Consider the following 21804-nt stretch of genomic DNA (forward strand, 5'->3'; position numbering starts at 1 on the left):
TCTATTTGACAGAAGTAAAATCAATCTCTAAAAATTAGATAATGTATCAATAGCTGCCTATTTTACAACGTCCACTGCATGAACTGGTTTAATCAGAAGTTCAACTAGGCTGAGAAAGTATGATTCGAATGAATGCATCTAATTCTCAGTCCGTGCTCTTAGCCCCTATATTTTAAATTCCTTGTCCAAAGTAACATGTCTTCACTACTAGAACTAACTATTAAACCCCTAAGCTAATGCCCTCGTTATACAAATAGTCTCCCATACCAGTTCACAACTACGTAGCTGCGTGAATAAGGCTAGGATCAGACCCTTTGCCCTTTGCTCCTCGGCGCACACCTAGACTCCACAGGAATTCCAAGCCTTCGGTGTAATCGGGGACAGCCACGTGGCTGATATCTGGGTGATAGGGTGAGGACAGATGCTGTGTGCATGCATTCCAGACCTGGACTACATAATACCTTCCGTGTCCTCCTTCCCTCCCCACTGGCTAAAGTAGGAAGACACCAAGAAGTGTAGAGTCAAGAGGAGGGATCCTGGGTCCCTAAGTGACCACACAGAAGGTCATTTCATACTCCCGCCAGCAAAGTATGAGAATTCCAGTTGCTTCACCTTCTCTCCAGCATGTGGTGTTGTTAGTCTTACCAGTGTTATTCACTCAGTCCACGTGTAGTGGCAAGTGTGGCTTTAATTTGCCCTTCCCTGATGACATCATTTTAAGCATTTTCTGTATGCGTATCACTCATTTTTTTGCATGTGCATTTGAGACTATCTAATCTTTTCTCCCTTTTAAATGGGGAGTTTATCTTTTTCTTAGTGTGTGATAGCAGTGTGCATACTCCAGATACAATATTTTGACAAATACATTTTTGTCGGAACACATCGTTGTCAGGAATATTTTCTTCCTATCTGTGACTTGCCATTTCGTTTTCCCAATGGTATCTTTCAAAGAGAAGTTTTACATAATTACAAACTCCAATCATCAGTCTTTTTTCTTATGGTTTGTGCCTTTTTACTGTAGGTTAGAAATCCTTTTCGGCATAAGTTCATGAGAGTCATCGGCTTTTTGGTTTTTAAAAGGTTTATATTTTGCATTTGCAATCTGGAATATAGTTCATCTGATAAGAGTAAGAGCTAATGTTCATTTTGTGATGTAGATTTATCCAGTTCCAGCAACGTTTATTGCAAGGAATGTCCTCAGTGATTGCCTTGGTGCCTGATCAAAAACCAACTGACTGTTGCGTGTAGGTCTATTTCTGGACAGCATTTTGATCCATCGACCTATCTGTCTATTTATGCCGCTACGTCTCTGTCTGGATTAGGACAGCATGACAGTAGCTTCTGTGCGTTTTCATGTAATTTTAGTACTAGCTTGTCAATTTCTGACCTCTCCCCAAATGCACTCTGCTGGGCTCTTTTTATTTTTTTTAGATTTTATTTATTCACCTCCAAATAGAGGGGAAGGAAGGGGGAAAGAGGGGGAGAGAAACATGGATGCGTGGTTGCCTCTTGCATGCCCCAAACCAGGCACCTGGCCCACAACCCAGGCATGTGCCCTGACTGGGATCGAACCTGTGACCCTTTGGTTCACAGGCTTGCACTCAGTCCACTGAGCCACACTAGCTAGAACTCTGCTGGGATTCTGATTTGTACTGCATTAAATTTATAAATCAATGTTAGGAGAATTGACATCTTAATAAAATCAAGTTACTGAAGCCATAAGTATGGATTAAAGATCTTCTTTAAATTCTCTAAACAAAACCTTATAATTTTCTTTGTAGAAGTCTTGCATGTAATTTATTAAATCTCCTGGAGTATTTTATATTTGCATCTAAAGTGATGCAAATATAATAATGCATCTAAATAATGCATCTAAAATGAATTCTCTAGTTGTTTCTGCATGTATATGAAAATAGATTTGTGTAAAATTGGTCTTGTGTACTGTGACCTTTCCATATTCACTTAATTCTAGTAGCTGCATTTTAGATTTGTCAAGGTTTCCTACACACATATATCTTCCATGAACAATCACAGTTTTAATTATTCCTTTGACTTCTTAGGACTTTTATATAGTTTTCTTGCCTTTTTGGATTGACTAGGACCTCCAGTACAATGTTGAATAGTACTGGTACTTTGTCCCCTGTCTTAGCTGGAAAATATTCAGAATTTCACCGTTAGGAATGATGTTTGCTGTAGAGTTTTTATTATGAATGAGTGTTGAATTTTTCAAATGCTTATTCTGAGTTGATCATATAATTTCTTCCTTTCTTCTACTAATGGGGCACAATATATGATTAATTCTTGAATGTGAAACCAATCTTGCATTCCTGGGATAAACTCCAAATGCTCATAATAAATTATCCTTTTTATATTTAATGGAACTGCTTTGCCAATATTTTGTTATGGCTTCCCATTTCTGTTCAGGGGGATAATGGAATGTGTTTTTCTTCTAATGTCTTTAGTTTGGGAATCATGATGTCTTTATTAAGTTGATTGGAATTGCTCAGTGCCCTTATATTTTACAAAAGTTTTTATAAGATTGGAATTTTTTGCTCCTTAAATTTATGGTAGTATTAGTCAGTGAAGCTGTGTTGGGCTGGAGCTTTTTCTATAGGAAGATTTTAAATTACAAATTTAATTTGTTTACTAGATTAAAGATTATTTACATCTTTTTTCATGTGTCAGTTTTGATTTATTGTGATTTTAAAGGAAATTCTCTACTTCCTCTAAATTGTAGAATTTATTGATCTAAAAGTGGCTCATTTTTCATAATATTCACTTATATTTCTCTTAATAACTTTGGGATATATACCATTATCCTCTTTCAAATCCAATATTGGTAACTTATACTTTCCCTTTTCTTGGTCAGCTGTTCCAGGGGTTTATCCATTTGATCGATCTTTTAAAATAACTTCTATTCTTTTAACTTTTTGTGTTTTTCTATTGCATTGATTTTGTCTTGTGTTTTTCTCCTTTCTTCAACTTCCTTTGGTTTTAATTTGCTCTTTTGTTTCTACCTTCTTAATATGAAAACGCAGGTCACTAATTTTAAGTATTTCTTCTCTTCTAACATACACATTTAAAAATGTTCATGTGTACCCGAACACTGCTCTCGCTGCATTCCACAAGTTTTATTATGTTGTATTTTCATTATCACTTAGATCAAAGTACTGGCTAATTTTCCCTGGGGAGTCTTCCTTGACTCAAAATTTGGTTTGCTCTTGGCATCCAGCAGGTAGAGGTCAGAGGTGCTGCTCAACTTTTATAATGCACAGGGCTTCCCCTCAAAACAAACAAACATAACAATAACGTGGCGCAAATGCTAATATTGCACGCTTGAGAAACCCTGCTGTGAACGATTAGGACCCTCGGAGCACACTTCCCCAGGTCTCAGCCGACCAAGGACATTAGACTGTGCCACAAGCCCGCACCATAATAAGTGAGATTATAGTTCCTACAACAACAGGAGCAGGCAACTGAAAAATAACCATAAATAGCTCTCAAGGAGCATATCACTGGGGAAAAAAGAGTGAGTAGGACCCATAACATTGAGAGAAAATTAAATTACTATGTTAACACCAAATGGGTCCATATTTTGTATTAGAATAGAACATGGTTCTTCCACATCCTCACTGTTGGGACGTGGGCCAGGCGTTTCAGGCTCAGTGTTCTCATAGGTGTGAAAGAGGAATAATGGCATCAGCCTCATGTGCCACTGTGGACATTCACCAAATGTGAGGCATGTCCGCTGCTCAGCCTGGGGTCAGACCTACAGCAAGCTCTCAGTGTATGGTGACGAGTTTTAACACTGCAATAAGAAAGAAAAATAGGGATCCCAGAATTGACTACTTAATTAATAAATGAGGAAATAAGTGACATCTAATTAAATCCTAAGCTCATCATGTAATATATTTTGAGATCAAGCTAACTCTTCAAACACCATTATTTTTATGAGAATTTAAGATCTAGATAATCTAATTTGTAGGCTCACTGAGTCACTTTGGATTCCTAATCACTTAAAGATATTTCTTAGTAAGAATCTAATTAGATGTTTAATTAGTCTGCATAGGCTAATGAACTGCCCCTCTGCCATTATCTCCTTTGAGTTGCATCTCAGTCAATTTATCTGTGCAACAGTAACCATGATTTATCCAGCATAGATTAACAGATGGAGCGCCACCACCTAGCCCTATCTCTCTGAAAAAGGAATGGCTCTTCAGTTTGCCCACGCCTCCCTTAGAAGAATTACTAAGTTTGCAGATGTTCTCTTAGTAGCTGGCAAGTTAAGTGAGGTTACCTGAATTCCTTTCTATTTACTCAAAACGCAGTTATTGTAGCAATAATAAAGAGCAAGCATAGAGTTAATTCACTTGTAACAACACATTGATCTTATTGAATTTGGCCAGGACACAATAAAAAAATTAAACACTCCTCCTCCTCCCCTTTCGCGTAGAGTTAGAAAATTCATATCAAGACAAACTGAGTTAAAATCCTTCTATGTAGTTCAGATGTCCAGGAATTTGGCTTCGTTTGTAATGTAAGGGTCTAGTGCATTCTCAGCTACACACTGAGCAATAGACTTCAGACACTCTTATTTTTATTTGTCCCACGTTAAGGACTTCTAGTATCTGTATTTGTCTCATGCCTACTTGGCAATATGCTAAAGATTATCTGAGCTTCCTCAAGAGCTATATTTTAAATTTAGAAATGCATTAGTATGTGAGAAGTAAAAGCATGGAATCCCTTGTCTCCGCTCAATAATTCATTACTAAATCACTATATAAAGAACGGTTTTCAAACCACCAAACTAAAGGAAAACAATGGGTATTTCTCCCTGAAATTTTCTAAACCAATTTTTCCTTCAGATTGACTCGTCAGCTCCAAATTGGACATAATGTGGACGTCTGAGGTCCTGGGAAATGAAGACTACCTTGCTTCATTTTCTATTCTATATAAAGTGGAGCTGTATTAAAAATTTTAAACTTCTTCTCTCTTTATGAGTTCCAGAGGGCCTATTTGGGTGAGTTCAATTTGCTTTTCCTACTTTAACTTTCTCATACGCTCATTTTTCAATTTTATCCTAAAGTGTTGAGTCAAAGAATAAAGTCTTAAAAGTAGTGCTAATCCCTTCTAATGTACTTTTGAAAAGAGGAACATTAAGTGTAACTTCAGTGAGGTACAGATCAAAACATAATGCTAAGGAGAACTTTTAAAAAATAATTATTTAGAGTGGCCAAGCTACAGAATTACCCTTTACGATGACCCTAACACGAAGACAAATGACCTGTTTGACATTCCACCTGGAAGGGAAAATTTTTTTCATCTAGAAATCTTCCATGGACATTTTGTGGAAGGACTTTTTTTTCTGTAAATCACTTAGTACCAGTTATAGATCCTGACCTACCTAAGGTCAGAATGTTAGTTTGTTTGGAAAACAAGACCACTGTGTAAGTAGGTAAGGGAGTTAACAATTTAATCAGTGGCTCTCAACTTCCTTTGCGAACCCTCTCTGGAGCTTTGAAACACAGTCAGGATGCCCAGACTGCCCCCAGCTCAATGAGATCAGAGTGTCCAGGATGGGAAAGAGGCACCAGTCTTTGTCAGTGCGCTCCCCAGAGACCTCAGTGCCCATGCCGAGAATCAATGCTCTAAAGGAATGAAAGGTTTCGTTGCAATTGCCACTAGAGCATCGAGTGAAAAGAAATATTTGAATGTATTTTCATAATGGAAAATATAATTGGTTAGAGTAGAAGAATGACCTCTCCATCCCCCAATATGACATTTATAGTGAGGTTTAAAGCCACTACGGAAATAGGTTTCTAAATTTTTGTAGTTTTTCTTACAATACTCCAGGAAAACACTGAGGTCATTTCTGTAAGGGTGTATTTAAGTTGATGCAATTTGACTTGACATAGCCCTTTATAAAACTGTAAAATATGAAGGTTGATATGGCCAACCCATTCAACTGCCTCTAGGTGAAATACAAGATTCAGTCACTGGTTAGGCAACTTTTTCCCTCAAATGCAGACCAGCAATATGAAATTTGGCATAAGCGTATCATAATAAAACAGAAGAAATAACTTTTATTAATCTTGTTTAAAAGTACCATGATGAGTATATTCACTTACTTAAAAATAGCCAAGTACCTTTTAGGTACACAGGGATACAAGGTATCTCAGTGCCCCCGTCCTCGCTGACTACTGCCCAGCTGGCTGACATACAAGTCAAGCCAAAGACTTGGACCCCATTGACACACCCACAATACACCCAAGATATCATTCAACATCAGTGCAGATCAAGTTCCAACTGTACTGCCATTTGTCCACATAACGTAACATTTTCAAGTCGTCTTGCTTGACATTCTTTCTTTATGCCCCATCTTCTGAAAGATGCAGAAAAGACATAATGGAAACATCACCAGCTGAACCTGTACAGGCTTATGCAAAAAAAAGGTATACAATTCTCATATCTCCACTTTCCCCAAGTTTTATGTTCCTTTCTTGCTTTCTCACTGTCCTTTCCTTTTCTTCATCATCATCATCATCATCGTCATCGTCATCATCATTGTTATTGTAACATCTAGGCAGAGTCTCTAATATATAATTGTAAAATGTCTGAAAGTAAAACTGTGGCATTGGAAAATTATTGCTGATCTATTTGGAACTTTTTTAGTTCTTCATTATTTTATATTTTCCTCATAAAAATAATTTGTGTTCATTATGCTGGTATATACGTACAGAGAAAATGACTCCACTACCACCACAGCAGTTGTATTTAATAGTGGACATCTTTACATGCTTTTCTCTACCAAGCTTTTACAGTTTAAGTCATAGTGGCCTTAAAATTCTATATTTGGCCTTTAAATTTTCTTCACATTATGTTTTAAGAATTTTTAAATCTCATTAAGAATTTTTTTATACTATACAACTCATTTGAAATAGTAAATGCTGAAATGCCTTCAAGAGCTTCAGAATATTAGTTTAATGAGCAAGTATTTACACATTCTATTCTAGATTCTGAGGATATAAAAAGACTTTCTCTATGGAGTTTATATTCTAGTTGGGAGAAACAGACAATGAAAAATAAACAAATCAGATAATTTCCAACGGTGATTCCCGTTGTAACAGTCATGGGACCCTCATTCGGAGAGCAGGCTCGTTGGAGAGGAAAGGTGCTCAGGACCACGTCCATCTCTGGATGGACGATGCTGGGTCGGAGGTCGGAATGACAGGCAGGAATCAGCCATGTGAAATCATTAAGGGATATGCAGATGCGAGCAGAGTGGACTGATGCTGCCTTCCTGGAAATTCTTAGTCACCTGGAATAGATCTCCGTGAAGGTACAGGCAAAGCCTGAGCAAGCCTTGCAAATGTCACTTCCTTGCCAGTCCTCATGTTTCCTCTTGGGTCAGGTCCCAACCTTTGTTCCTTTCCTCAGACACCACTCAGATGCCAATTCCTTTGTTACGGCACAAATTGATCACCAGGGAAGTGACGTGACAAAATCCCTGAACGTCTAGCCAAAGATGCCACTAGAATTTATAATGTAACCTAATTACAATGTGTGTTGTCCTTTATTTTTACTATACATCTACCATTCCTTGATATTTCAAATTTGTGTTGCTCTGACTGTTGTCAGTGTTGGAGCGAAATGGGTCCAGCTTGTACACCTGATTTAGTATTGCAGTTAACACTATGGACGATGGACAGGTTCTAATTAGTGGGAGGACTGTTACCAGAGCTACTTAGTCCAGCCACAGTTTCCTCAGCCCCATAATAACAATGTGAGTTTTAAAAGATATGGGGTGGAGAACTCAGCTTACAGCTTGACACACACAAGCCCTTACAGAACAGGCAGGGTAGGCAGAGAGAGAGAGGGAGAGAGAAACCGCATACACGCACCCACACGCACACACACCTTGAAATTATTTCAAATACTGTACAAATAAAGACCTTAGTAGCAGCAAAAATAAGACTCGGTTATGCCATATTACTCTGTGAGCGGCCTCCTGAAACCGTTGCTGAGAAGACTGCAGCGGTGTGCTGCCTCGCAAGGGCTGTCCACCAGCCCCTACTGGGGTTTGGGGAACCTGCAATCCCACACCCCACTCCCTCTTGGCCACAGACATCACATCAAACGCAATATGATAGGGCAGGAAAAGGCGATGCGAAGGGTCCTCTCAGTTTTCTTGTTTCCTTTTGTTCTCACAGCCCTCATTAGGGGACTTCCTCCAAACTAAAGCATTTTCAGGGAAGGCTGTGTTAGGCCCAGAACTCTGCATTTGGAATAAAACTCCAAACGACAGTGAGATGACTCAGTCCTGGCCCAAAGGAAGGGAGGGAACTCAGAGGAAACCCCGGAGTGGCTTCCACGCTGCCCTCCTCAGAAACCCAGCACCCCTGCATCGGAGTCACCTCAGAGGAGGGAAAAGAGGGCTGACCCGGTGACCTTGACCCAGAAAGTCCACTTTCGCGTGACACACCCATATATAAAGACACGGTGTCCAAAGTGTTCCATGGCTAGCACGAAAGCTTAAAACCCAGAGCCAGGAAACGGGAAGGCCCTTTGCAAACAGTGCTGCGATTGACCGACACCAGTGTAGTGCTACTGCTGTTCCCTGGTTCCCGTGAACGTTTAAATGCCTGTTTTACTAGGAAATTGCTTAATTAGGTAATCAATCTCAACAAAAGGCACTGTTCCGAGTCAGCTTCATTTTTGTCTCTACCATTCTGTGTGATAAGCACATTTAAAAAATTCCTAAAGGGATTCAGCCAGTGGAGGAAGCAGGAGCAGCTGACTAAACTTTTCTGTCACCAATTTAATTCCCACCCAGGGTCAACGCAGTCAGTCACCCTCTGCAGCGAGAAACTCCCCACACTTCCGGACTGTTAGGGGAGCACTCAGGAAATGGCCCGGCCTCCTGCGGTTGGAAGTAAGGGCTCTAAGCATCTCAGTTCAATGATTACAACCTGGATAATTAATCCCCAGTTATAGCCAAACACTAAAGGAATGTTGACAAATAATGATAGCAGTCCAGCTGAACTCCATGTGCGATATTTGGCCTAAAAGGAGCAACACAAATGCAGGATACGGATGGGACGTAAGTAGATGATAACTCATAGCAGCCAGTGTCTGCTATGTCCCAGGGATTGGCCTGAGTGCTTGGCATCCTCAGTTCATTGACCCCTCACAGCAACATTACGGGCTCAGCACCATGATCTTCTTCTTTGACAGATGAAGCCCAGGGAGAGTAAGCCACCTGCCCAAGGTCAGGGTTGGAGCTAGGATGCAAACCTAGGCAATCAGGTTCTAGAGATCACCGCACAATGTTTCAGTTTTCACCTTCAGTGAAGTAAGGGAAAAGGCTGTATATTTTTATCTGAATTCTGCCAATTACAAGTATGCCTGTGTGTTTGATATCTACCCTTTGCACCTCCAGATCCACACCCCGTGCTTTCCTACCTTGCTTTGGGCACCAGCGTCTGCCCTATTTGGCCAGCACCCAGTGGGCTTCCGGTTGGGTTTGGCAATGGCTGGAGATAAGAGGTCAAAGGGAGAGTAAAGTCAGAGTATTTACTTCCCTGGTTCCCTCAGTCTGGCCAGCTGCACCCTTCTGTTGAATGGACAGCTCCTGTCAAAAGGACTCACTGCTCTACCTGTCCCTTCCTCTGCCCCTAGCCACCCAGAGGTCACAACAGCTCTCTACTGTCACGAGTCCTGGGCCACTGAGCCATATTCGTTATTGTCAATCATCTCTGACTACGTCTTTCATTAAACTTGTATTATACTTTCCTCAAATTACCCTTTCAAGACCCTGAGCAGAGAACTGACTTCTCCCTCTAGTTTACACAGGACTGGACAAAAAAATAAAAAAATCCAGCCTAGCCCTCACTGTCCCCGCTTTCTAGCCTTCGCACAACAGGTGCAGGAAATAAATTTTATAGCTGTCCAAAGGAAATCCATTACACTTACTAGAAGCGTATGTGACAACTCTTTCTCTTTTTCTTTTTTAGTTTTTTTGTAAAAAGCCAAAAATTGAGGTCTACAAAGAGAAGAGCATTTTTTTCATTCTAATAATAGTCATGCGGTCTACTAAAGCATCCTGAGGGTCAAGCAGCAGGACAGCGACAGGCCTCCTGCACTGGGCGTCAGTCTCCCAGCTGCATGAACTCGCTGAAGCCTTCACTTCGGAGTCATAAATCAGACACTTAGCCTCAGTAAGTACAAAGCTATCCGATGCTATGCAGCTGACAACACTACACAGCTGGCTTCCTGGAACCAGGTAGTAAAATATATCCAGGAAACGTGATTCCCTGGGGCAGAAAGAGACCAGGTGCATCCCTGTTTTCCCTTCAATCCAATCGGCCATTTATCAGAAACGGTGCATGCCTGTGACTGTGTCTCAAAGATGGTGGGCATCTGAACTGACCTTAACCCAAACTGATACCTCTTCTCAAAACATCTCAAGTTGATCTTAGAATTTATTTTACAAGACAACCTTATGGTAAGAATGTAGCTTATTTCCATTGAAGAGATGTGAGAACAACACACCTAGCCATAATTCAAAACAACAAAAAAAACAAGGTTACCCACATGCCCCTCTTCTCAAATCAACCTTAGTAGTGCTGACAACTCTTTTCTGTTCTACTCCTGGTTTCCATGTGGAAAGTCCAGCTTTGTAGCTATAATTCTTCTGGCTTGGTTAGAAGGATGCATTTCCTTTTACTATGACTTGATATTTGCAAAGTTAAATGTGTGCGGAGATAAATTCTACACTGTCTTTGCTTACAAATATTATTACTTAATCATCAGAATGTGTCGTGAAGGCCCTAAAATGTATGAGCATGCACAATTACCGGCGGGATGTGGCGTGTGCCATAGACTCAGCTCTGACTCCTGACGCCCCTTTGATGAGGGATGTGCGCACTGGCCTGTCCTCAGAGCCCTGCTCACTCCTGCAGACTCACACCCATGGCTTCTTGTATGGAGTCAACCATCTCATAGCTGGCCTTTCTCTCTTCCTGCTGCCTTCTGTTTTTCCAGCAATGCTGTCTTTTCCAAAGAACCCTGCCTTCTCATGATATGCCTGAAAGGGAAAAGCTTCAGTTTTGTCATTTTTGCCTCCGGTGATGTTTTAGGCTACATTTTCTCTAGGACCCGCATGTTCATCATTCCAGTGGTCCAGGACCAGTTGGATAGATACAACAAACTGACATTCCTCTGAATTACAGTTTCATTGAGCAATGGCTGGGGATGGATGCATAACACATTGACCCATTATAGCAATAAGTATTTAGGGAATCTCTCGGGGTACGTCTGGACTGCAAGGAAACAATGACCATGACCAAGGACAGGAGTCCTGTACCTTACTTCTCTAACTCTAGTTCTGCTGCCATGTTGACGTGTGACAACAGAGCTACCTGACCACAAAATGACAATGATTTGTATAAGCTGGCTCGCAGTCATTGGCAAGAACAAAAGTGATGTATGTGTAAAACCATAATATCAAAAAACCTTGTGCTCCTTCACCTTGCAGAAATTAGTCAGAAATTAATTTAAGTGACTCAGATCCTCATTGTACTGAAACAATTAAAATATCGTGTTTCTCTCAAATGACACATGTATTTCTCTTCCTCCCTGACTGCAGTGACCAGCCTGTAATGGCCTCATCCAATGACCAGGACCCCCTGGTAGTCACACACTCTCAGAATTCTCCCCCATACTGATTAAGGCTAACCTGTTTATCCGAAAAGATATTACAGAAATGAGAGTGTGTGACTTTCAAGGTTCATCCACAGAAGCCATTTGGCTTCTGCCTTGTTCTCCTATCACTCAATCTGGGAGAAGCCAGTTGATCAATGGAATAATCCACGTGATGAGTAGAGTTCCTCCACTGTGATGAGGCACAGAGGCCTCCTACCAAAAGCCAGCCCCAACCACCAATCAAATGATTCAGCTGCCTGGGAAGTACGTCTTTACACCCCAGTGAGGCCTTCAAATGAATGCAACTCCACCTGACATCTTGACTGGAGCCTCATGAGAGAGTCCAAGCCAGATCATTCAGTAAGCTGCTCCTAAATTCTGTATCCACAGAAACCGCACGAGATACTAAGTGTCTGCTGGCATAATCCATAATGTTGTAACATAGCAGTAGATAACTAAAATACTCCTCATTCTGATTTTTCACTCTATACAGGGTGTATCTTGTACGCATATATATCCTTCCCCCAACCATGACACACGCACGTCCGTATTCCAAGCAAGCCCACCCCACAGGAGTATAGCAAAATGTCTAGTTTATGCACACCTCGATAATGACACAAAACTAGAGAATTAATGCTCAGAGATACTCATGTCCACAGTTGCCTAGTTCCTAGTAAAAACAATGAAGGTCTATCTGAAAAATGCCTTCATCCAAGAAATTGTTTACAAAAAAGAAACCACACGTTTGATCTTCCATTATAATGCACATCACTCTAGTTCATTTGCAACACAGTAGATTATTCTATTGTCTCATGGTAGCACAAGTGGAAAACTGGTGATATCATGTTACTAGCCAGACAGTTAGGAGTAGTGAGTGAGTGAATGTCCTGCCATTAACTCCTTTGTTAACTGCCGGAACTGAGTCACATTATCCCGAAATAAGGGAGTTAGCCGCTAAGAGGGACATCTGGCTGAAATACTGCGAAGGTCTAGAAGGGCATTTAGACCAAGCATGACCTCGTCAGCTGTAGTAAAATGCTAAACAATTATTCATTGCGGCTATGAGTGGCGATGGCATTATCCAAAGGGTGCTAAAATACTAACAATACCAGAGGCACCTGAAGCAAGGAAGGGCTTCTTTCCCACCTGTGTGCTTCTCCATAGAAAGTCAATTATCATTAACAAACCGGATCAATGTTAATACATAAGAAATTAGAGAAGAAACACATTTATTGTTCATGTCACTGTATTTCTAAGACTAAAATAACAAGACAGATAAAAATCACAATTCTAACATCTTTTGGATAGCTGTAGAATTTTTTAGTAAAACTAAAAAACTGGTTTCAGTGTGAGATTCCAACATAATAATCGGCCTGAAAACACAGGTTACTTTCTTAGGACTGACGTAAATTTCTTTTTAGAAAAAATCAGGATTCTAAATGAATCTAATGACTATTAAAGGTATTGAATTGTCCTTCAAATGAGATTTTACTCTGTACAAATTCAGGATCTGTGAAGGGCAGGAATTTTCTTTTATATGAGATCATAAAACATTTTTAGAGCTGTGAAAATTAGAGCAAAATAAAAAATTTTAAAAGGATGAGATTCAAATGTTTTATCCTTAAACAAACAGCTGCAGAATTTTACTAAATAGAAAGTAATATAAAGGGTAGTGGTTATGGGATAAGAATGATGTGCTCTTCTGCAACATTTAAATGATCAAGGGTTAACTTGTTAGTTCTTGGTAGTAGATCTTACATATCCAATGTTAACTCTTTGTTTGATATTTACACTTAACACCCCCACTTAATACATTTATAAATTACCAAAAGGGTAGGAATGAGGGACATTCACTCCTGTTATTAGGTTGGCTGAGAATGCCTTAGGTGTGGGGCAATAAAAATATAAATAAAGTATAAGTCAACAAATTTTTGTTTAATCAATTTTATGTATTGTTGCAGCAAAATTATACCCTTGTGAACCAAGGAATTTAAGATATACCTTGTATTTACATTCTTTAAATAAAATTGTGAATGGGTTCATGCTTCATATCATTTCAAAAGGGTTGTTATTTTACTCTGAGATATCATCGATTTAATTCTGAGAAATTTTATGCATTGGATTGTGTCTACTTCCAATATATTATAAAGCTGTTGTTTTTCTTCAGGTATCTCATAGTATCTGTTGAACCAGCTGAGTAAATAAATGAAGAAAAGAAGTTTTCAGCAATTAGTTCTGGAAATGTTTTGTCATCAATGTACTTCATTTGTTTGAAAACTGCTCTTATCGGTGTGCTGATCTTTGCGTCCTTGACTTTGCTTTTCAGTTACATATAGAATTGTGTGCAAGGACTACTTCTGCTACTTCCTCGCCCTCGAAACCTACATTGTGTATAATGATCTGCACAATAATTTCTGAGAAAAATCAAGCTATGACTTGTATGTCCATTACAGGCCCAGCTAAAAGGAATAGACTTAGGTTCTGACATTAAGGAGATGGAAGAAAATATAACCAAAGAAATCAAGTTAAATTATATGAAACAATTATGGAGAATTAAGTGCTATGATGTATAACAGCATTTCCCAAAAGATCCATGAGATGTTAATAGATGTCTTATTAAAAAAAGAAAAGTCTCCCACGGTCAAATAAGTTTGGGAAATAGTTCTTAAGACATTACCTCCTGGCAATTCACAATGTCCGTCAGCACATTAATGACTGAAAAGTTTTTCAGCAAAGAAAATGACTGTACTTTGATTAACCCAGAATATTCAACATTTCTTTAGCCATGGAAGCCTTAGTTAAAGTGTTCTATTTTGGGTCATGAAAATTTCATAAAGAGAAAAATAACACGAGTATTTGCCACATTATTTTAACAAGCATTAGTATTTTGCCCTATTTGTTTCAGATATTGCAATCTAAATAATAATAAAAGATTAGATATACAATTAAGGCCACCCCGTCCCCTTTTCTTCCCTCCTTCCCCAGAGGTTGCCATCATTCTAAAACTGGTGTGTATTCTTTCTGTTCATATTTTTACTTCCACTCATAGATCGGTATCCACAGATAATACATAAGATGTGTGTTTTAAATTGACAAAATAATACCTTTTTGTACACATTGTAATTTATTAATTTTGCTGAACACTGTGTTTAAGAGGTGGATTTACAATGATGCCCATAGATTTAGCTCACCTGTTTTAATTGAGAAATTGTGTTCTTTGTATAAATACACCTCAGAAATTAATTATACAAAAGCCTATTAAAAGCATGAGGCTTGTTCCCAGTGGCTTCCCAGTACAAACACGTGGCGAATATCGTCGTACCGATATCCTTGGATGTCTGATGAAGAGACGTTCTCAAGTGCTCGCCCAGAAGTGGAATCGGTAAGTCATGGGTGTCTATGTTACTCACGTTAGCTGAAATTCAAACTTCTCTCCAAAGCAACTGAGCTAAGTCACGCACCAGCCATCACACCGCGGAATTCCCAGGCACTCGCCTCTTCACAGACACTCAGACATGACTTTATACTAACCTGATGTGAATGAATTTATACTGTGCTCGTGTACAGTGCTAATTTCCCTTATTATTTTTGAGAACTGAATGTATTTTCATAAACGTATCCACCATCTGATTTGACTCCTTTGTGAATTATGAAGGTTTGACAGAGTTGAGTATATACCCTCTTATTTCCTAAACTAACCTTTCATTGCTCAAATTCACTGCAAATAATTTCCCTGGTTTCTGATTTAATTTTCATTTTGTTTATTATTTCTTTTGTTGTATTTTGAGAGGTTTTTATGTTTATCAATTTTGTAAAGCCTATATGTTGGTGTTATTTGTTTTGTTCTAAAATTTTCAAAGTGTATTTTTCATGTTAAGGGTTTTGCGCCATCTGTTATTTATTGCATCATACAGGCATTTCATTGTCTCAGTGACATGTCATGATTAATCTGTTCCTTCCACGCTGATATCCAATGCCACAGCCTTATATGGTAGGTCTCTGCCATATAGAGGACATCATTAGTAGTGGACACAAGGGGGGGGTTCACAATTGCATGAACATAATTCTGCATGAGGGACTGCATGAACAAAGTACCTTTCACAGGGTCTGAGTACTGGATGGACATAAGGACATAGGTTTTGGTGTCAGACAGAACCTCATTTATATCCCCTCTGGAATACTCATTGCAAGTGAGTTCATCTTCCTGCAAATGAATTTCTTCTCTTGTAAATGAATACAGTACAGATTACCTAATAGTTTTATTTAATGAGACACTGTATTTAATAGCAGTTACAATATGGCCTTGCATATAGTAGGCCATATCTGAAAGAAAGGCCTAGGGAAAGAAAGCTAGAACTGGGGTACTGCCTGAATACAAGAGGAGGATTAGAGCCGACTCCAAGCTGGGCTTTGGGGGACACACTGTGAGAGGAATTGAAGATTTGCAGTAGGTGGCTCCTGCCGCAGCAATTCTTGAAGACTCGTTAGGTGGGCCAACTCGGGAGCCCAGACCTACTGAGACTCTCTGAACGACCTGAGGCCCAGAAACCTGTGTTTTAACAACCCCCTCTGGTCCCTCCTTCCCCAGTAATTGTGAGCCAGGCTTACATTTGAGACCCGTCCATTTGGAACACGATAAGTATGTGGGGGTGCTGAGCAACCAGGCAAACAAGGCACATGAGGAAATGTCAGAGCTGAAGATGTAGATTTCTCAGTTAAGGGGCTAAAACTCTCTTCTGATGCCTTTACGTGCTTCCGGTTATTGGTTTATTCTACTGAATGGCTTCCCAATCTCAGAATCATTACTCAGCTTTCAAGTTCTCTTCACAGCCCACCTACTCAGCAAGCAATGTCAAGTTTGCAATACTTAATCACTCTCCATCCTTCTCACAATCTTCCTCCTACATTGTTCTCCTGCTTTGAGCTTGGAGGTTCCTCAGGGAAGGCAATTCGCCTGACACAATTTCATCTAACGTTAAATGTCATGTACATTGCAGAGCTTTATAAATAATAGATGAAGGTAGTAATAGCCTAGAACCCAGCTTTTAATAGTAGAAATCCCTGGCCATTAAATATAAAACAGTTACCAGTACTGTATGTATGTCTAGAGACCCTTCCCTGGTCCCTAAAAGACAGAAGTCTGCAAAGAACAGGCTGTTATCAGTACTATTTAAGAGCACTTTTCTTTCAAAAACCAATTTCATCTTAAATCCAATAGGTGTAAGTATGAAAAAAGAGATGAGCAGCAGCCAGCCACAGAAAACGTTTACCTCTTTGCAGATTTCTCCAAGGTGTTTTGGAGGGAGTTTTATTGATTCTTTGGTAGAAATGGAGGTGGAGAAATAATGAGAGATCTCATTAAAATAGCCTTCCAGAGACTTGAGCAGTGTATTAATTTTGACCATAATATGTCAATTCCGACTGCAAAAGAATCAGCTCCACCGCAGTGACAAGAATCAATTGTGCAGACCTCTGAGATAAGTCAACCTACCACCGCATGCTCTGGAGCAGGAAGCCTGTGGGAGTACCACCTGCATTTTAAACTAGTGCCGACTGCCTTGTAATGCCTGGGAATCCACGGTGAATAAAACAAAGTCAATCTTCAGGGACTCAAAACATGGTACTCCCATTATTTATAAATACAAGATAATTCTGATGTGTCTCTTCTTGTGGTTTCCCTCTTGTTTTATAATTTCTGTATCACATGTATGTATACCTGCTAACTTAAAATCTATAAACCCTTAGGATAGCATGTAAAAAGTAGACCAATAAAATATGTCTCTTATCATTGCTTTAGGGAGAGAAAGGAGGAAACAAGCAATCAGGAAGAAGTCTCTACCCATCTTTCCAGTTGAAAAATTTTGCCATCAGAATGAATAGGTTTTCCTGGAAAATTAATTCCGTGACTTAGGGAAGTCCTTGGCTATCAGGCAGAAGAATGATGAATGTTATATAATCAAAACATGCTTATCTAGCATCAGAAACTTGAAATGGAGTTAGGCAGATCTGCCACATGCAGCTGCTTGTGCACATTTGTGTAGTCTATGGGACGGAATTTCTTCTTTATGAGTTCACGTTGAGGATGTAGCTTTGGACATTATTACAACATGACTTACTGTTATGTAACCCACACATGAGTAAAATGGCACTGCCCTCTGAACAGAATAAAATTTCTTTTGAGTAGATTTGTTAACAAGCCTGTATGAAGGTCACACTGGCGGTCAATTTCACCATCTCGGGCTAAGGGGAAAGACGGCAGCAAATGAACCAGGACACTAGTCAGGGGCGGGCCGTTTGTTTCTCTGTAAGGAGCCAGATCTGCTCCTGCCAAGGCACAAAGGCCAGTGCTTGCTCAGTTTCTTGTCCAAATACTGATATGAGAGCACTGACTCAGCCAAATAGAACTAATAAGCATATACACAATCCACCCACTGTTTAATGCATGAGAACGTTCTTAATAAATATTATTTTTGTTTTAATTTACTTTTATATCAACAGACAGACATTAAAAATCCTGAATCAGGCTGCACTAAGAACAGACATCAGAGATGTTTTGATCCAGTGACCCCACTGCTAGAAATACACCCCAAGAACCCTTATTCACCAATTCAAAAGAACCTTTGCACCCCTATGTTCATAGCAGTGTTATTCACAATAGCCAAGTGCTGGAAACAGCCTAAGTGCCCATCAGTAAATGAGCGGATCAAAATACTATGGTGCATTTACACAACGAAATACTGTGCATCAGAAAGAAAGGAGGAACTCCTGCCCTTTGCAACAGCATGGATGGAACTGGAAAGTATTATGCTAAGTGAAATAAGCCAGGAAATGAAAGACAAATACCATATGATCTCACCTATAAGTGGAACCCAATCAACAAAACAAAAATGAGAAAAACAGAAACAGAGACTTGGAAATAAAGAACAGAGGGGAGGAGGGAGGAGGATAATGGGGAAAGAAGGAGAAGGGGCAAACAAAGAAACACGAATAGAGGACTCATGGGCACGGACAATGAGGGAGGATTGACTGTGGGAGTGGGAGGGTGAGCAATGAAGAGAAAGGCAGGACAACTGTAACTGAACAGCAATAAAAAAAATAAGTAAATAAATACATAAATAAAACCAAAAAACCAAAATATTGTTATAAATATCCAATTTCCATTTTCAGTTTATCACCATATTAGATTTATTTTCTGAACATTATTAAGATATAGCTGCCTGTCTCCACAGCCGCCACCACCACCCTGGTCCACGCTAGCCCAGGAGTAATGATAACTTCCCGCCTGAGCTCCGCATTCATCTCGCCAAGCTCCACTTTCTCCGCCGAGGAACCAGATGATCCTCTCCAAAGCTCAACTTGCAGAATATTTTCCCTCAGCTTAAAAACTTTCCAAGGCTTCTCATGGTTCATAGGGTAATGCAGAACAACTGGACACGCAGACCTGCAGGTGCCTGCCACTGCCTCTCCATCCTCTTCAGTAGGAGAACCCTCCCGCCCTTCCTGCTCTCAGCTCGGCCTCTTCTTAGACCAGCCCTGTACCTGCTGCCAAGACACTCTTCATTCCCATCCTCTCTTACTTCACCTTGGCCCATCAGCTCTCTAGCCATTCTGCTTTACCTTTTCAGGGAACATTTCTCTGACCATCCTACTCCATCCCAAAGAGGTTAGGTCTCCCCGTTACATGCTCTAATCATCCCATGTTCCTTCAGCTCCTGGGACTTCAGAAGGTGGCCACTTTGAACTAATTTGTGCAATCATTTAATCAATGGCCATCTCCCTCACCAGATGGCAGACTTCAAGGGGGAGGGGCACGTGTTAGTTAAAGCTCACCAGCCTGCCACAGAGGAAGAGAGTCACGCAGTAACTAGTGAGCACCATGTGTTTATATAAATTATTTATGAGGCAAAATAAAAGAAACATTTAATAAAAGTTAGAAGAGTAACAGTGAAAATATCAAAATACTTGAGTAAAATTGTAAGATACACTTAGCCATACAGAAATTTAAATAACTAACTGCATTGTGAAATAGATAACTAGAGAAAAAGAGGATCAGTTAATCCAGGTCTTTTGATTTTACTCAAAGGCCATTCATCTGTGGACCTGCTGCCTCTCGGGCAATAAGTTTGTTTCGCTGTGTGTCAGCCACTGTAAATCATAATGGTAAGTATTAGTTTTCATAGTGCTAAGAAAGAGATTTGGGTGCCACTAACTAATGCACTTAGAAAGCAAATGGAGCACATGCCAAAAACAGAGCCTCAAGAATAAATGAATCAGAAAATCATTCCAGTGCTATGGTGCCCAAAATTACATCTAAAAAGAGATTGTTCCACTCACCCTTTTATCTTTGGAGGCCAATGTTCAAAATGTATGTAAAATACCATCAGTCTCACAGTCTGAACGAGCTGTTTCAGCTGTATGAACATGTACACAAGACGAATGTTCTCAGTGCTCCATAGCAAGGCTCTGCTTAGAAGACAGTCTGCTTTTGAAACAGTGTGGGACAGACGTGTGTATCTTCCTACAAGGACTGTACAATGACTCTTTGTCTGACCTTTATCTGGTTTAAGGATTCAAAACAATAAGCTCACAACCATTTGTTTTCATTTTTAACAAATAGAAACCACTGTTACCCTGGATTCTAAAATTATTCTGGAAAAAAATCAAATAAAAATAATGTGGAGCCTTATTGTCCTAGTTGACCCAGTAACTTCCTATGAACATAGTAAGAATTGTTGTTGACATTTTTGGAAGCAAATTCATTTTAAATCACTTAGCCCTATTCCCATATTTTACTTCTTTAAAGAAAAGACTTAAAAACCAGTTTGGTTTTCAGGAACAAAGTGAGGTGAAGCAGGGCAAGATGGCAATAAAAATTTCTCCGTAACCTCATCAGCAAAGCACTTGATCAAAGGCAATAATGTGTTCATCAGAAGTGGCAGGAATACGGTCCACTTTTGAAAGTGGTGAGGACAACGCACGGACATTCAGACCCCCATTCGCCTGTTTGAACACAAAGGCAGAATCAGGCTAGTGACCGAGTCACCGTGCCAGTCACCAAATACCTTCCTTTTGTTTTCCTTCCTGTGCACGCAGTGGGATTGCATTTAATTAGGACAGCGTGGCCATGAACTTGCTTTGGCCAATAAAATGAAGTTATGAGTGTCACTTGGGGTGGAAGCTGTAACAGCTAGTGCACAGTGTGCAAGGCTCCATTCTCACCATCACTGCATTGTCATTGCAGCAAGTGGTAGACGCACCTGCGTCCTGGGCCTGCAATGGTGACAACGGGGGCTAGAGCCCCAGCCCACCCACTCTGGACATGTATGGTAAGCGAGAAACAGGCCTTTGTTCATTTACAACTTCAAAAGTTGAACTTGTTCATTTCTCTAGTATAACCTAGCCCATCCCGAATTATATATAGTTACATACTCAAGTTATCAAAAATAATTTCAAATTCTATACTATGATACATTTTATACATTTACTTATTTATATGGATAATATGGGCATCATAGAGTAAAAGAGAGCCAGGGATGCATGAATTGAAAAATGTCATCAGATTTCAAATTCATTAATGTTCTTTACAGCTCTCTTAAATTTCCTTCTAAGCTTTTTAACCTACGAGAGGAAAACTCTATGTATTTATATAATTATCTTCCAGAAAGCATAGCATTTTTTGTACGTTATTCCACAGGTACAGCACAATTTACTGAAAGCAGTACCATTTGTTCTTTGAATATATTCCTTGGAGAAGTAAGGGTTCATTGTGTAATGTTTGCCAATCTAATGCCTTTGCTCATTTAAGCTTTTAACAGTTGAAGTTGTGCATTTCTCTAGCCCTTTTAAATATTTAAAACATCTAAAAGAACATCAGTTTTCTTACATTATCAACAAGAGTGCATATCACCCTGAAGGACTGTACAAATGACTATATTTATGCATAATTTGTTTAGCATCGCCAAACATTAGGAACATTATGACTCAGTTGATGATTCAACAGAAGTCCCTGTGCACCTAGAGACGCATCTTTTGTCTGCTGTCCCACGATATCCCTTGAGTTAAGTAGCAACTCAGAGAGAGAGAAAGGCTGAGGGGGAGTTT

The 21804-nt window shown here is 39.7% G+C and overlaps 1 long non-coding RNA gene across 1 annotated transcript in view; it reads right to left on the reverse strand.

Annotated features, from left to right (window-relative positions):
• LOC139441132 (uncharacterized) overlaps window positions 1-21804 on the reverse strand; it is a 228128-nt gene that overhangs the window by 12262 nt on the left and 194062 nt on the right. The window lies entirely within an intron of this gene.

This window comes from Desmodus rotundus, chromosome 9, assembly GCF_022682495.2.
Source record: "Desmodus rotundus isolate HL8 chromosome 9, HLdesRot8A.1, whole genome shotgun sequence".
NCBI lineage: Eukaryota > Metazoa > Chordata > Mammalia > Chiroptera > Phyllostomidae > Desmodus > Desmodus rotundus.